At 36.3% G+C, this 15981-nt stretch overlaps 1 protein-coding gene and 1 pseudogene across 1 annotated transcript in view; both read left to right on the forward strand.

The window, feature by feature from the left end:
- The window catches only part of RSRC1 (arginine and serine rich coiled-coil 1), a 427036-nt gene that overhangs the window by 167178 nt on the left and 243877 nt on the right, over positions 1-15981 (forward strand). The window lies entirely within an intron of this gene.
- On the forward strand, positions 5486-6827 carry LOC128592089 (60S ribosomal protein L5-like; annotated as a pseudogene).

Genomic DNA, 15981 nt, shown 5'->3' on the forward strand with positions numbered 1-15981 from the left:
AAGTGGATAAGAGCCATGGGCCTTTCATTTATGGGACTCAACTTTTATGTTTTTAAAATTACATTGCCTTTGATCAATGCAAAAGCCAGTAATATGTTTTATTCTTTTTCTTTTTTGAGTGGAAGTATTATTGAGACATGCTGACAATATTGGAGTTTTGTGTAAAATTGGGCTGCAGGGAAAGTTAGGGGAAGTTAGAAAATTGGTAGTTTTACATGTCAACTTAATTTTTCACTTTGTCATTCCCAAATTATTTGAAAGTCTACCTCTTTAATGTACTTTTAATGAAGAATTGCTAGTAACTCTTCCAGCTGTTCTGAGTGAAAGAACAAAGAAAACTGAAAAATAGTAAAACAGCATGAAAAATAAAGACTGATTAAAATAAGACTGTAGGAGTGAGATTGTTCTGTACCCATGGGCTAAAATGTCATTTGTTGTTACCTTTTCCCCCAAATGTTTTGAATTGTAGACATGATGGCTTAACTCTGTGTGGATAGAAAGCTAATTGAAAACACCTGTCTATATGTATTTGTTGACTGCACTTTGGCTTTATGCAATTTTACCAGGATATGTTTTGCTAAATTCTTAAAATAGTAGTCTAAAATCTACAATGCATCTGTATGATTTATATTTACCTTTAAAAGATATAATATGTATATTTTTAAGATCATAAATGGCTTAAAGAAATAAAATTATAACCGAAGAAATGTTAATATTCAGTTTAAGTAAACTGAGGTTAATATATTTTCTCTTATCTACCACAACGTAGTCCTGTATCTTTTGACAATTCCTTTTTCTTTTCAGTCCATTTAACCAAAGTAAATATTATCTGAGATATCATAAGACAAGCCTGCTGCTTAAAGTTAGATGTTTCTAATGAAATTTTTAATTGCAAATCTTCTGTAAATAAATATCTGTAAATAAATATACAGAAGCCTGGGTATCTTATCCAAGGATATTGCTCTAGGGACAATTATGTGAATTATGGCTTGTATCACAATGCCTGCCCAATATCCTGAGTGAGTGGGCAATGTTAAGAATTAAGTCATGCTTCAGAGTATATCAGGGGAGCAAGGCATACATGTTAGATCATCTTTCACTGCTCAAAGGGGATGGTATAACTTCATGGTACAGCTTAACAAAATGATCCTCTGATAATCAAGTTATCACAACATTCTACATGAGAATCTAGGATCAGTAACTCATGGCCCTTTACAAAAATCAGATTTGCTTTTTATAACAAGTTTTTGGTACCATTGAAAATATTTTAAATGTTTTGATTATTCTTGGAGAGGTGTGGCATGAAGCTTTGAGCTTTGTGCTCAGTTAGAAAAAGAATATATGAGTTCATGCCTGTAATCCTAGCATCCTGGGAGGCCAAGGTGGGTGGAATGCCTGAGCTCACAGGTTTGAGACCAGTCTGAGCAAGAGCGAGATCCCGTTCTCTAAAAACTTAGCCAGGTATTGTAGTGGGCACCTGTAGTCTCAGCTACCTGGGGGGCTGACGCAAGGGAATCGCTTGAGCCCAAGAGTTTGAGGTTGCTGTGAGCTATGACACTAGGACACTCTACTGAGGTCAACATAGTGAGACTGTTTCAAAAAATAATAAAAGAAAAGAAAAAGAATATATGTTTCATTAACTATTTTAAAAGAAACAGTGCTGATTGAATAGAGTGACTGAATCAATAATGTAAAACAGACATAGAATATGAAAGAAAAGTTTGTGGCCTCCCCATTCTTTTTCTTTCAGCAAAGTGATTAGACCTTACAAGGACACAAATTAGCCATTGCAAGTGAGAAGGGAAAGACATAAAATCTCTTACCCATCTTGGGAGTACTGAGATACTCCCAACAAAGCCCCCAGCCCCCAGGGGGCCAAGTCTTCTGTATTGACCTCAAGTTAGCTTAGTGAAACTTACAGGAAAGCTGTCAGTTTGGTGTCTTTGCAGCTACTCTCGGATATTTTCTAGTGATCATAGTTACCTTGTTAATAATGGGTCTAAAGTGATGACCAAGACTTGAGAAACTGGTTTTTATGAGAGTTAAGAAGGACATTTGAAATCTATTGAGATAATGAGGTAACTCTTTGTTACCTAAATTTAATTCAAACACCAGTACAGTGTTGTAGTGAAAAGAACTTTCCTATTTTGTATTTAAGAGTATTTTAATTGAATCTTAAAGCCTTTAAATTTCTGCATACCATTAATTTTGGCATTCTTTTCATGATAAATGCTATGTGTTTAGAGAAATAAGTATTAAAATTAATCTTCAAAGAATTCATGAAGAGAAACCTAATGAAATCTTGATATATTATACACAAAAGACAAATCCCTGATCATTTCTTTTTATGCAAATGAGTTTGATTTAGACATAATTCCCCAACATCACCATGAATTTCCATCTGTGTAACCCTGATGTTCTTAAGCAGTCTGCAGTTACCTCATGCTCTGGGCTATATTCACTCTGCGTGTATGGAAACTGTGACTATCTTAACATTTTAGATGATGATATGAATAACAATTGTTTGTTGATCTTATTCTGTATCTCCCTGGATAACCTGCTGTCTGCAAAGGCTGAATAAGTGGCAGATAGCTTTTGTCATCCCTTATCCAAGCTGTACACTTGTAAGGAAGAGCAGGGATAATCGCCTCAATCTAATTAGGGGTTAAAAGAGGCCATGACTGTGATGTGGCAGTGAGACACCTTACTGTAGCAATCCTGTTTGCATTAGAAAAATAAGGTTGTCATATTGATTATTCAAATTGGCTTGTATCGGCCAAGTTTCAATGGCTCGTATTGCAGCTGAAGCTGTTGAAGATCCCAGCTATTCATAGAAAACCTATACTATAGCATATATTATATTGTGGCTTGTTTGCTAATTTGGAGTTTTAATAATGAAGACAGAGTTTAATCAGGAGATTTAAAGGTTAAACTGATCTTCAGAAACTGAAGTTTAGCTTCCACCTGTGACAGCGATGATTATATAAATTTTGAGTAAGTGAAGTATTTTAGGTTTCTAACTGAAGATATCATATAAATACATTGTTTAGAACTCTAATTTTTTTGATATTTACTTTTATGGTTAGATGCTACAAAAATGCTAATTGATATTAGTGGTGGTTCGATGATATGAGTGATATACATGAGACTTTATATATTAGAATGGGGACATTGCTGTCTTGGCATGTTTTATTTTCTTCTTTTCTGCTTCTTCCTTTTTTTTTTTTTTTTTTTGTCAAAGGATGTACCTTACTAGGTGGAGACTGACATTTGACTCTTACCGCTTTCTGTTTCCCCAGTCTTTTTTACCCTTTCTTTTCTTCATTAGAATATTTGGCCTTTGGATACTTGTTGGAACTGAAACAGTCATAGTGGTAAATAGGAACAAGACAGAATATTTCTTGGTGTACAAACCTTTAATCTCTCTTTCTTAATGTTCTAGTTATCTCTAGATCCAGTTAAGTTGCTATACGTGAAAGGCCTACATTTTGATGTTTATAAATACAAACATCAAATATGTTTATCAAATGCATTTATTTTTATATTCACTGTCTTTAGATGTTGAATACTTCTCATGTTATCTCTACTATAGGACCAATTTTTAGAATTAAGAACTAGTGTAATAGTCCCCACCAGTAATAGTGATTTTTCTTTTGTGTTTGCTTTCTGCATGTTGAGTGTCACCTTAGCGCTCAATTATACCAAGTTGGGGAAGAGGGAATCCTTTCCAAAATACTTCTGTATCATTTATTCTTGACCCCCCCTTTAATTTAATTTGATTTAATTTAATTTTATTATTATTATTTTGAGACAGAGTTTCACTTTGTTGCCCTTGGTAGAGTGTCATCGTGTAATAGCTCACGGCAATCTCAAACTCTTGGGTCCAAGTGATTCTCTTGCTTCAGCCTCCCTTGTAGCTGGCACCCACCACAACACCTATTTTTAGAGATGGGGTCTCGCTCATGCTCAGGCTGGTCTCGAACCTGTGAGCTTAGGCAGTCCACCTGCCTCTGCCTCCCAAAGCGCTAGGATTACAGGACTGAGCCACCATGCCTGGTCTCCCTTTTAATTTTAAAATGAGTCTTTGTAGTCTGTCCCCATCTCAGATTAAACATTTTTCATTTCAGAGCCACATTCATCCAAATAACTCCAGATTTCTTTTTGTCTGGAATGGTATCAAGAGATCAAAACATGATGCTAGTAGTACAAGGATGCCATTGCTTCAGTTCAGTTGATAGTACCTGAAAAAACTGTTTCATTGGCAGTGTTTTTGCCAGGATGTGGTCAATTGCAGTCTTATGTACTACTAAGAAAGCAAAACCGCTACCAATTAATTTAAAGACACAATCTAATTCAAGATGCATCTTTCCTTCACTTGCATTGAAATAGGATACATATGCAGAGTTTTTCAAAGATCGCCACATATGCATACATAGGGGAAACAGGAAATTGTGGTTAAATGTACCTTTATGTACAAAATACTCATTACAAAATTTATGTTTTGGAAAGCCTACCTTTGGGACACCTGTGTTATGGTACATGGTGTCCTAAGTGAAGGAGATCGTATGAATATATTTAATTGAAATTTACTGTTACAGGATTTTTACTTAAGGTTGATTTTTTGCATCTTTTTTCTCCAGTGAATTTCTGTATTTCTAGTAACATTAACACAATTACACATCTGCTTTGTTGTATGGCATGCATGAAATAATTTTTAAAATAATCTCATGTTTATGAAAACAATGTAAAGGTACAAATAGAATTCTAGCAAAGAATCCAGAAATTAGTTTGAAAAATAAACTAAGAATTATGTGTACTTTATTGGAGGAATACAAAAGTAATTCAGTATTATGAAATTTGTTAATATATTTAATTATAGTGATAGGTCAAAAGAATTTAGTGCTACGAACCCTTCTACATCTCAGTTATATTCTATAGTGTAACTTAGAGCTAAGACTCAAATTATTGCTACTATATGATTTTTAAAATGTAAAGTACATCTTTGGGGTATAATTGACATAAAGTGAAATACACACATCAAATGTATGGAATTCAGTAAGTTTGAACGTTTACTTGTATAACTCATGCCTCATCTCTTCTGCAAGTTTCCTTATGTCTTTTTGTTTTGAATCCATGACCTCAGCCTCCAGAGACAATCGCATTCTGATTTTATTTACAGCAGATCAGTTACAGACATTCATGTAAATAGAATCATAGAGTATGCATGTTTTGCATCTGGCTTCTTTTGCTCAGCATGTTCGTGATATTGTGTTTTTGCATGTACAGGTAGTTTGTTCCTTTTATTGATGAGTAGTATTCCACTCTATGAATGAACAATTCATTGTCATAGTCAAAAGAAAATATGTGGAAATGAATCTCTAAATTTAATGTGTTATTTGGGATATAGGAATTGTAACTGACTTTTCTCCCCCAGCACTGCTGGGCCTGTAAGTCCGTATGGGGCCACAGATGTGGGTTTCTGTTCCACAGGATGGGTTTTGTTAAAGTTGTTAAGAATAAGGCCTACTTTAAGAGAACCAAGAGAAATTTAGAAGATGATGATGCAGTATGAGGTGGCGCCACGACCTGCCCTTTAGCCCCGGCGGTGTTGATGTTGCCTCTGCTGGAGGAACCAGCTTCTGGAAGGGCCAGACACCTGGGGGGAGACACTGTGGTCAATTTCATGGATGGCGCCTTGCTGTCTCCTCAGGTGAGTTTCCCGAGTTCTGGCACCTTGCTGCTGATGGGACAACTGGCTGTAACGGACAAAAACCCACGCCCTAAAAGTCAACAATTGAGTTCTGGGGAAAACAATCACCTGCTACTATAAAAACCCCTGAGCAGAGAGCCTGCTGATAGACCTTGAAGAGGGAGCAGGAGAGCTTGTTCCCCTCCTAGGTTCTCTCTGCCAGGAGCTTTGGGTTTTTTGTAAGTTCTAGGTTTTGTTTCTATGAGTAAACCCTGTCTTACCACTGATCCTGTGGTCCATGGGTTCATTCTTGGAATCGCCGAGACCAAGAACCTGAAACACCGGTATCAATGACAAGAGGGTAAAACTGATACTATGCTCAAAAACGCTGGGATAAATATAAATACAACACACCCAAGCACAGAATGATAGTTCGTGTAACTAAAATACTATTTGTCAGATTGCTTCTGCCGTATAGAAGGGCATATGATAGTCTGCGCAGCTTATGCACATAAACTACCAAAATGTGGTGTGCAGGTTGGCCTGACAAATTATGCCGCAGCATATCGTACTGACCTGCTACTGGCCCGCAGCCTTCTCAGTAGGTTTGGCCTGGACAAGATCTGTGAAGGCCAAGTGGAGGTGACTGGCGATGAATGCAGTGTGGAAAGCATCGGAGGCCACGTGCTGTTGTTATATGCTATTTGCGTGCAAGATTTGTCAGAACTACCACTAGCAAGTTTTTGGGTCCCTGAAGTGAGCTATGGAGACTTGTCTATCCCTCACAGTACCAAATGATTCGCTGGTCATGATTCTGTAAGCAAGGAATTTAATGCTCAAGGACATCGGAAGCCTATCATGGTTCAGAATGTTACAGATTATATGCATATCTAATGGAAGAAGATGAAGATGCCTACCAGAAACAGTTCTCTAGATACATAAAGAGCAACATTACTCCAGACATGATGGAGGAGATGTGTAAGAAGTTCATGCTACTATACGAGATGATTCAGTCTACGAGAAGAAGCCCATGAAAGAAGTTAAAAAGAAGAGATGGAACTGTCCCACAATGTCCTTTGCCCAAAGGAAAGAGGGAGTAGCTCAAAAGAAGACAAGCTTCCACAGAGCTCAGGAGTGAACTGCTAAACCAAACGGCAATTTTATATAAGGTTTTTCAGATAAAAATGGTTAAGCAACTAAAAAGAAGTTGTAATTCAGACCTATACACAGATTGTATGTTCTTCAGTATATCTGAAGAACAAGGAGGTCAGAGGTTTTATAAAAAGGAGAAATGTTACTTTGCATATTGTTTTTCCCAGAAAGTTTATTGACACTAGTAAAGTTTTGGGGAGTGATAGTGGTAGGTGAAATGATAAAAGTAGACACATAGACCAATGGAACAAAGCAGAAAACCCAGAAATAAAATCATCTACCTATAACCAGCCGATCTTTAGCAAAGCAGAAAACGGCCTACACTAGGGAAAGGACGTCCTAGTCAATAAACGGTGCTGGGAAAACTGGACTATTTCTCACCACTTACAGAAATTAATTCAAGATGGGTAAAAGACCTGTGTATAAGGCATGATGAAACCATAGTAATTCTAGAAGTAAATATAGGAAAAAATTCTAGACTGTGCCCTAGGCAAAGAATTTATGAATAAGCTTACAAAGCTAAATATATCAGTCACACACACAAAATGGAACTTAAATTAAAAAGCACAGTGAAAGAAATAATCAACAGAGTCAGGAGACAACCTACCCAATGGGAGAACATATTTGCAAACTATACATCTGATAGAGGGCTAATATCCAGAGTCTACAAATAACTCAATCAATTTAGCAAGAATAAAACAGCTCCATTAACCAACGAGAAAAAGATATGAACAGAGGTTTTTCAAAAGAAGATAGACAACTAAACAATGAACATGTGGAAAAAATGCTCAATGTCACTGATCCACAGGGACATGAGAATTAAAACCACAATGAGATACTACCTGTCAGAGTGGCCATTGTTAAAAGTCAGAAAATAAAGATGCTGGCATGGATGCAGAGAAAAAGGAGCACTTACCCACTATTGGTAAGATTGCAAATTAGTACAACCTCTATGGAAAAAGAGTGTGGAGATTCTGTAGTCTTAACCATGTGGTCAAGTAATCTCTCTATTAGGTATCTGCCCATAGGAAAAGAAGTCATCTTATCAAACAGACACCTGCCCTCCAATGTTTATTACAACCTAAATTCTCATTAGTTTATGAGTGGATAAAGAGAATGTGATGGAGTGGTACCTGTGGCTCAAAGGAGTAGGGCGCAGGACCCATTTACCAGAGGTGGCAGGTTCAAACCCGGCTCCAGCCCCGGCCAAAAACTGCAAAAAAAAAAAAAAAAAAAAAAAACAACGAGAAAACATGGTGATTATATGCGTTATCTAATCCAATACATTTTAGCTATAAAATGGAATGAAATGACATCTTTTGCAACAGCTGGTCAGAACGAGAGATCATTATCCTAGGAGTAAAGTATCTCAGGAATGGAAAAACAAACACCACATGCACTCTGTAATAATTGGGACCTGGATGGTGGCACACAGAGATGTAAAGGACATTGGAAAACAAGGAGGAGGGACATGGGAGTGGGGGAGGGGTAAAAGCTTACCAATTAGTACAACAAATTAGTCTGGTGACAAGCACACTAAAGCCTGGACCTCAGCATCATACAGTACATTCCTCTAACAAAAACATTTTCACCTTCCGTAATATTTTGAAATTAAATAAAAAAATAGTTTGCAGCAAGTTGTTTTAGAATCCGTTAGATAAAACCGGTTTCAGGTTACAGCCGGTAGTTTCCCAAGTCAAGCTTATAGAACTTAACTTTCCTGGAGCAATGTTAAAGGCCCTGAATGCCTTTTTCTCCTGTTTTCTCAACTCTGTTTAGTTGGCTTTGATGACAATGACCCAAATCTTAACAATTTTTACAAAGTTAAGTTGTTTTAACTATGTAAAACAAAGCTAAGAATTTTGGAGAGACTTATATTTCCATTACTTTTGAGTAAATTCCTAGCAGTAGAATGCCTGTGTTTTCATACTGGTGGGTGTTTAACTGATAAATGGTTTTTCACAGTTGTACTTTATATTCCCCCAAACAATGCATATTGCAACAAAAAGTTTCAGTTACTGCATATCTTCACCAACATTTAGTGTTGTCAGTCCTTTGACTTCCAATTGTTTTAATGGATTTGAAGTAGTATCTCATTGTTATGTTTAATTAGCATATTTCTGATGACTAGAGGTTTTGAACTTTTTTTTGTCTGCTTTTTGGCCAGTTGTATGTTTTCCTTTGTAAAATAATTTTTCAAGTCTGTTTTTTATTTTTATTTTTTTGCATGGGCTAGAGTGCAGTATGGTGTCACCACAGCTCCCTGCAACCTCAACCTGCTGGTTTCAAGTCAGTCCTCCTGGATCAGCCTTCCAAGTAGCTGGGACCACAAGGGCATGCTACCATGCCCGGATAATTTTTTCCATTTTCTGTAGGGATGGGGTCTCACTCTTGTTCAGGCTGGTCTTGAACACCTTTCTTCAAGTGTTCCTCCTGCCTTGGCTTCCCAAACTGCTAAGATCACAGGCATGAGCCATTGCACCTAGTTCCTTTTGTCCACTTTTAAGAAAATACTTTTAAGTCTTTTTATTATGGAGTTATTGGAATTTCTTCAACATTCTGTGTTAACTCCCTTGTCAGAAACATGTTGTGAATATTTCCTCCCAGTCTGTGGCTTGCCTATTTATTTTCTTAACAATGATTTTAGAAGTCTTAAAATTTGAAGTATGTAACCTGGATGGAGTTGAAGAACACTCTTCTTAGCAATGTGTCACAAGAATGGAAAAGCAAGTATCCAATGTACTCAATACTAATATGAAACCAACTATATAGTGGTTTATATAGATCTATGTAGATAAACAACTATATGCCAACAAGAGAGAAAAACACAGTTAAATCAAGTGGTGGGAAGAGGTAGCAGTGAAAGGAGAGAAGGGAGAGAGACAGATTGGTAAGCTCTCACCTAATATGCACAGTATAAGGGTATACAGCACACCCCCTTGGTGAAGGGCTTAACTACAACTTGACTTTTGCCAAACAAATACAAATAGTGTAATGTAATCATTTGTACCCCCTTATTAATTTGAAATTAAAAAAATTGAAGTACAATATATAATTTTTTTCTTTTATGCTTAATTTTCTTGTACTTTTTCTTTCTTTTTTTTTATTATTAAATCATAGCCGTGTACATTAATGCAATCATGGGGCACCATACTCTGGTTTTATAGACCGTTTGACACATTTTCATCACACTGGTTAGCATAGCTTTCCTGGCATTTTCTTAGTTATTGTGTTAAGACATTTATATTCTACATTTAGTAAGTTTCACATGTACCCTTGTAAGATCCACCGCAGGTGTAATCCCACCAATCACCCTCCCTCTGCCCATCCTCCCCCCACCCCCCCTTCCCCATATTCTTAGGTTATAACTGGGTTATAGCTTTCATGTGAAAGCCATAAATTAGTTTAATGGTAGGGCTGAGTACATTGGATACTTTTTCTTCCATTCTTGAGATACTTTACTAAGAAGAATATGTTCCAGCGCCATCCATGTAAACATGAAAGAGGTTAAAGTCTCCATCTTTCTTTAAGGCTGCATAATATTCCATGGTATACATATACCACAATTTATTAATCTATTCGTGGATCGATGGGCACTTGGGCTTTTTCCATGACTTAGCAATTATGAATTGGGCTGCAATAAACATTCTGGTACAAATATCTTTGTTATAATGTGATTTTTGGTCTTCTGGGTATATACCTAGTAGAGGAATTATAGGATTGAATGGCAGATCTATTTTTCAATCTCTTAAGTGTTCTCCAAACATCTTTCCAAAAGGAATGTATTAATTTGCATTCCCACCAGCAGTGTAGAAGTGTTCCCTTTTCTCCACACCCACGCCAACATCTCTGGTCTTGGGATTTTGTGATATGGGCTAATCTTATTGGAGTTAGATGATATCTCAAAGTAGTTTTGATTTGCATTTCTCCGATGATTAAAGATGATGAGCATTTTTTCATATGTCTGTAGGCCGTGCGCCTGTCTTCTTCCGAGAAGTTTCTCTTCAAATCCCTTGCCCAGCCTGCGATGGGATCACTTGTTCTTTTCTTGCTTATACGTTTGAGTTCTCTGTGGATTCTGGTTATTAAACCTTTGTTGGAGACATAACCTGCAAATATCTTCTCCTATTCTGAGGGCTGTTTGCTTGCTTTACTTACTGTGTTCTTGTCTGTGCAGAAGCTTTTTAGTTTGATCAGGTCCCAGTAGTGTATTTTTGAAGCTGCTTCACTTGCCCGGAGCGTCCTCCTCATAAAATACTCACGCAGACCAATTTCTTCAAGGGTTTTCCCTGCACTCTCTTCTAGTATTTTTATAGTTTCATGTCTTAAGTTTAAATCTTTAATCCAGTGAGATTCTATCTTAGTTAATGGTGAAAGGTGTTGGTCCACTTTCAGTCTTCTACAGGTTACCAGCCAGTTCACCCAGCACCATTTGTTAAATAGGGAATCTTTTCCCCACTGAATGTTTTTAATTGGCTTGTCAAAGATCAAATAAGTAGCTGGATTCATCTCTTGGTTCTCTATTCTGTTCCAGACATCGACTTCTCTGTTTTTGTGCCAGTACCATGCTGTTTTGATCACTATGGTTTTATAGTATAGTCTGAGGTCCAGTAGTGTGATTCCTCCTGCTTTGTTTTTATTTCTGAGTAATGTCTTGGCTATTGGAGGTTTTTTCTGATTCCATATAAAACGAAGTATTATTTTTTCAAAATCTTTAAAGTATGACAGTGGAGCTTTAATAGGGATTGCATTAAAATTTTATATTGCTTTGGGTAGTATGGACATTTTAACAATGTTGATTTTTCCCAGCCATGAGCATGGTATGTTTTTCCATTTGTTAACATTTTCAGCTATTTCTTTTGTTAGAGTTTCATAGTTCTCTTTATAGAGTTCTTTCACATCCTTTGTTAGGTAAACTCCCAAATATTTCATCTTCTTTGGCATTACTGTGAAAGGAATAGAGTCCCTAACTGTTTTTTCAGCTTGACTATTGTTGGTATATATAGAGGCTACCGATTTATGAATGTTGATTTTGTAACCTGAGACGCTGCTGTATTCCTTTGATCACTTCTAAGTTTTGTGGTAGAATCCCTGGTGTTTTCCATATATACAATCATATCATCTGCGAAGAGCAAAAGTTTGATCTCTTCTGACCCTATATGGATACCCTTGATCACCTTTTCTTCCCTAATTGTGGTGGCTAAAACTTCCATTACAATGTTAAAGAGCAGTGGAGACAGTGGGGAGCCTTGTCTGGTTCCTGATCTGAGTGGAAATTATTTCAGTTTAACTCCATTCAATACAATACTGGCTGTGGGTTTGCTGTAGATGGTCTCTATCAGTTTAAGTAATGTCCCTTCTATACCAATTTTCTTAAGTGTTCTGATCATGAAGGGATGCTGGTTATTATCAAAAGCTTTTTCTGTATCAATTGAGAGAATCATATGGTCTTTGTTTTTTAATTTGTTTATGTGCTGAATTATACTTGTAGATTTATGTATATTGAACCAGCCTTGAGACCCTGGGATAAGACCAACTTGGTCATGATGTATAATTTGTTTGGTGTGTTGCTGGATTCTGTTTGTTAGGATCTTGTTGAATATTTTTGCGTCTATATTCATTACTGATATTGGTCTATAATTTTCTCTTCTTGTTGCGTCCTTTCCTGGTTTGGGGATCAGGGTGATGTTTGCTTCATAGAACATGTTGGGTAGTCTTCCTTCTTTTTCTACATTTTGGAACAGGTTGAGTAATATAGGTACTAGTTCCTCTTTAAAGGTTTGGTAGAATTCTGATGTGAAGACATCTGGTCCCGGGCTTTTCTATTTAGGGATATTTGTATGGTTGATGCTATTTAAGAACTTGATATTGGTCTGTTCAACATTTCCACTTGATTCTGGCTAAGTCTTGGAAGGTGACGTGCTTCCAAGTATCGGTCAATTTCCTTCAGATTTTCATATTTCTGAGAATAAAGTTTCTTGTAATATTCATTAAGGATTTTTTGAATTTCTGAAGAGTCTGTTATTTCGTCTTTGTCATTTCTGATTGATGAAATTAGAGATTTTACTTTTTTTTTCCTGGTTAGGTTAGTCAAAGGTTTATCTATTTTATTGACCTTTTCAAAAAGCCAACTTTTGATTTGTTGATCTGTTGTATAATTCTTTTGTTTTAAATTTCATTTAATTCTGCTCTAATTTTGGTTATTTCTGTTCTTCTACTAGGTTTGGGGTTGGAATGTTCTTCCTTTTCCAGTTACTTGAGATGTCCCATTAAGTTGTTAACTTCTTCTTTTTCCCTTCTCTTGAGGAAGGCTTGCAGTGCTATAAATTTACTTCTTAGGACTGCCTTTGCGGTATCCCAGAGGTTTTGATAATTCGTGTCTTCGTTGTTGTTTTGTTCCAAAAATTTTGCAGTTTCCTTTTTAATCTCATCTGTGACCTAGCTATCATTCAGCATAAGGTTAACTTCCATGTTTTTGTATGAGTATGCAGATTCCTATTGTTACTGAGTTCAACTTTTATTCCGAGAAGATGGAAGGTGGTTCGAGAAGATGCAAGGAATAATTTCTATTCCTTTAAATTTACTGAGGTTATACTTGTGACCTAAGATGTGATCGATTTTGGAGTATGTTCCGTGGGCTGATGAGAAGACTTGTGCTTTTTCTAACATGTTTGTTGAAAGCTTGATTCAGTTTGTCTAGTTCCACATAAACCTTTTTTGGCACCTTGATTGGAATTGCACTGAGTCTATAGATCTGTTTGATGGGAATTGTTAAATTCCCTGATGTTAGGGACGTCAGGGATGTTAAATGCCTTGAGTGCCTTTTTCTCCTGTCTTCTCAACTCTGTTTAGTTGGCTACCTAATATTTTGATTGTTTTTCCTTGGTCTAGTATCTATTTGAGATCTGAATGGGAATTCTGCTAGTATTTTACAATTGATTATTATTTTGTCCTTCGTTTTGATAGATATGTGTATCCTTTCCTACTTAGTAAAGTTTTCTTCCATTCCTGGTTAGATAAAAATTTTTTAGAAAATATTTACATATTTGATTTTTTATCAAATATTTTTCTTGTATCAATTAAAATTATTTTACTGTTGTTTCCTTTAAACCTAGGAATATGATAAATAGTAGTAGATTTTTCTATTATTAATCTGTCCTTGGATCCCTACTGAAACCCTACTTATTCATGATGTATTTTTTTTTTTTATATATTGCTGGACTTGCTTTATTTATTGATTGATTTGTTCTTGGGTGAGATTTGCTTGTAATTTTTTCTTGTTCTCTCTTCCCTCAATTTTAGTACTCTAGTCCACTCTTTATCTGCAGGTTTGCTTTCTGAGGTTTACTTGCTTATATACAATGACTATCCAAAAATACTAAAAGGAAAATTTCAGAAGGAAAGCATTTAAATTGCATGCTGTTCTGAAGTTGTGATGAAATCTTTGTTGTCTTGTTTCTGTCCCACCTGGGATATGAGTCATCTCTCTGTCCAGCATGTTCACACTGTATGTGCCACCTGCCTGTGAGTCACTCGGTAACTGTCTCAGTTGTCAGATCAACAGCTCTCAAGAACAGTGAGTACAGAATAAAAAAGAGTGAGGGGAAGAGAGAGAGAGCGAGAGATCGATTACATTCATATAACTTTTAATACAGTGTATTGTTATAATTCAATTTTCTTTCTTTTTTTTTTTTTTTTTTTAAAACCTATAGATTTTATTTACTTATTTATTTATTTTGTTGCAGTTTGTCCAGGGCTGGGCTTGAACCCGCCACACTTGGCATATGGGACCGGCGCCCTACTCACTGAGCCACAGGCGCCACCCTATAATTCAATTTTCTTATTGGTTATTATTCTTAATGTCTTACTGTGCTGGATATATAAATTAAACTTTAATAAAAGTATGTATTAAAGAAAAAAGTGTAGCATATATAAGACTTAGGACTATCCATGGTTTCAGTCATCCATTGGGTATTTTGGGACGTATTCCTTGTAGATAATAGGCAACCACTGCCAAGGTGGCCTTGTAGAATCTATTGCTGAGTTATGGTTCCTCTTTTTCTGTTCTCAGGAAAGATTTGTATAGGATTAAGATTACATATTCTTTGGTTGTTAGATAAAACTAATCTGTAATATAATTTAGGCCTGGTATTTCCATTAAAAGATGGTTTAAAACTACTTATTTCTGTTTTCAAAAAAATGGTTATAGGACTATAAAGTTTTTCTTTTTAAAAAAATTTCAAAACATTGAGGGGGATACAAATCTATTTTGTGGCATGGATAGCTTTTATGTTTTAATTAGGGCTACAAATGTGCCTATCACCTGAATAGTTTCCATTGGTTAGGTAGGCTTTTATCCTTCCTCACCGTCCCCTTCCCTTCTTAATTTTCAACAATTTTAACTTCTTTCTGTGTGCATGTGTGCTTATCAATTAGTTCCAGATTATTAGAGAGTACATGTGATGTTTGTTTTTCCATTTTTTGGATACTTCAATTAGGAAGATGGTCTCAAATTCCATCTATATTGCTGCACAACCTAATCACCAGGAACATGCAAATCAAAACCACCCTGAGTTATCACCTAACCCCACTGAGAATGGCCCACATCACAAAGTGTGAAGAATCTTCAAAGAACCCAAACTAGACCTCCCATTTGATTCTGCAATCCTATTGCTAGGAATCTACCCAGAAGAAAAAAAAAATCCTTTTATCATAAAGACATTGACACTAGACTATCTATCACAGCTCAATTTAAAATCGCCAAAATGTGGAAATAACCTAAATGCCCACCAATCCAGGAATGGATGAGCAAGTTATATGTATACCATGGAATATTATTCAGCCACTAAGAAAGATGGAGACTATATATCTTTTGTACTTACTTGCATGGAGGTAGAACACATTCGTTTTAGTAAAGCATCACAAGAATGGAGAAACGAGTCCAAGGTATTCAATTTTGCTATGACGACAATTGATGACCTAGTACACAGTGGGAGTTGGGGGAAAGGAGGGGCAAAGAGAGAGAAGGGTGGAGGGGTCACGGTGGCTAGCACACCTTTTGGAGGAGGAACACATTTATAAGAGGAACTTTGCCTGACAAATGCAATTAGTGTAATCTGGTTCTTTGTACTCTCAATGAA

The sequence above is a fragment of the Nycticebus coucang genome, chromosome 8 (genome assembly GCF_027406575.1).
Source record: "Nycticebus coucang isolate mNycCou1 chromosome 8, mNycCou1.pri, whole genome shotgun sequence".
NCBI classification, from domain to species: domain Eukaryota; kingdom Metazoa; phylum Chordata; class Mammalia; order Primates; family Lorisidae; genus Nycticebus; species Nycticebus coucang.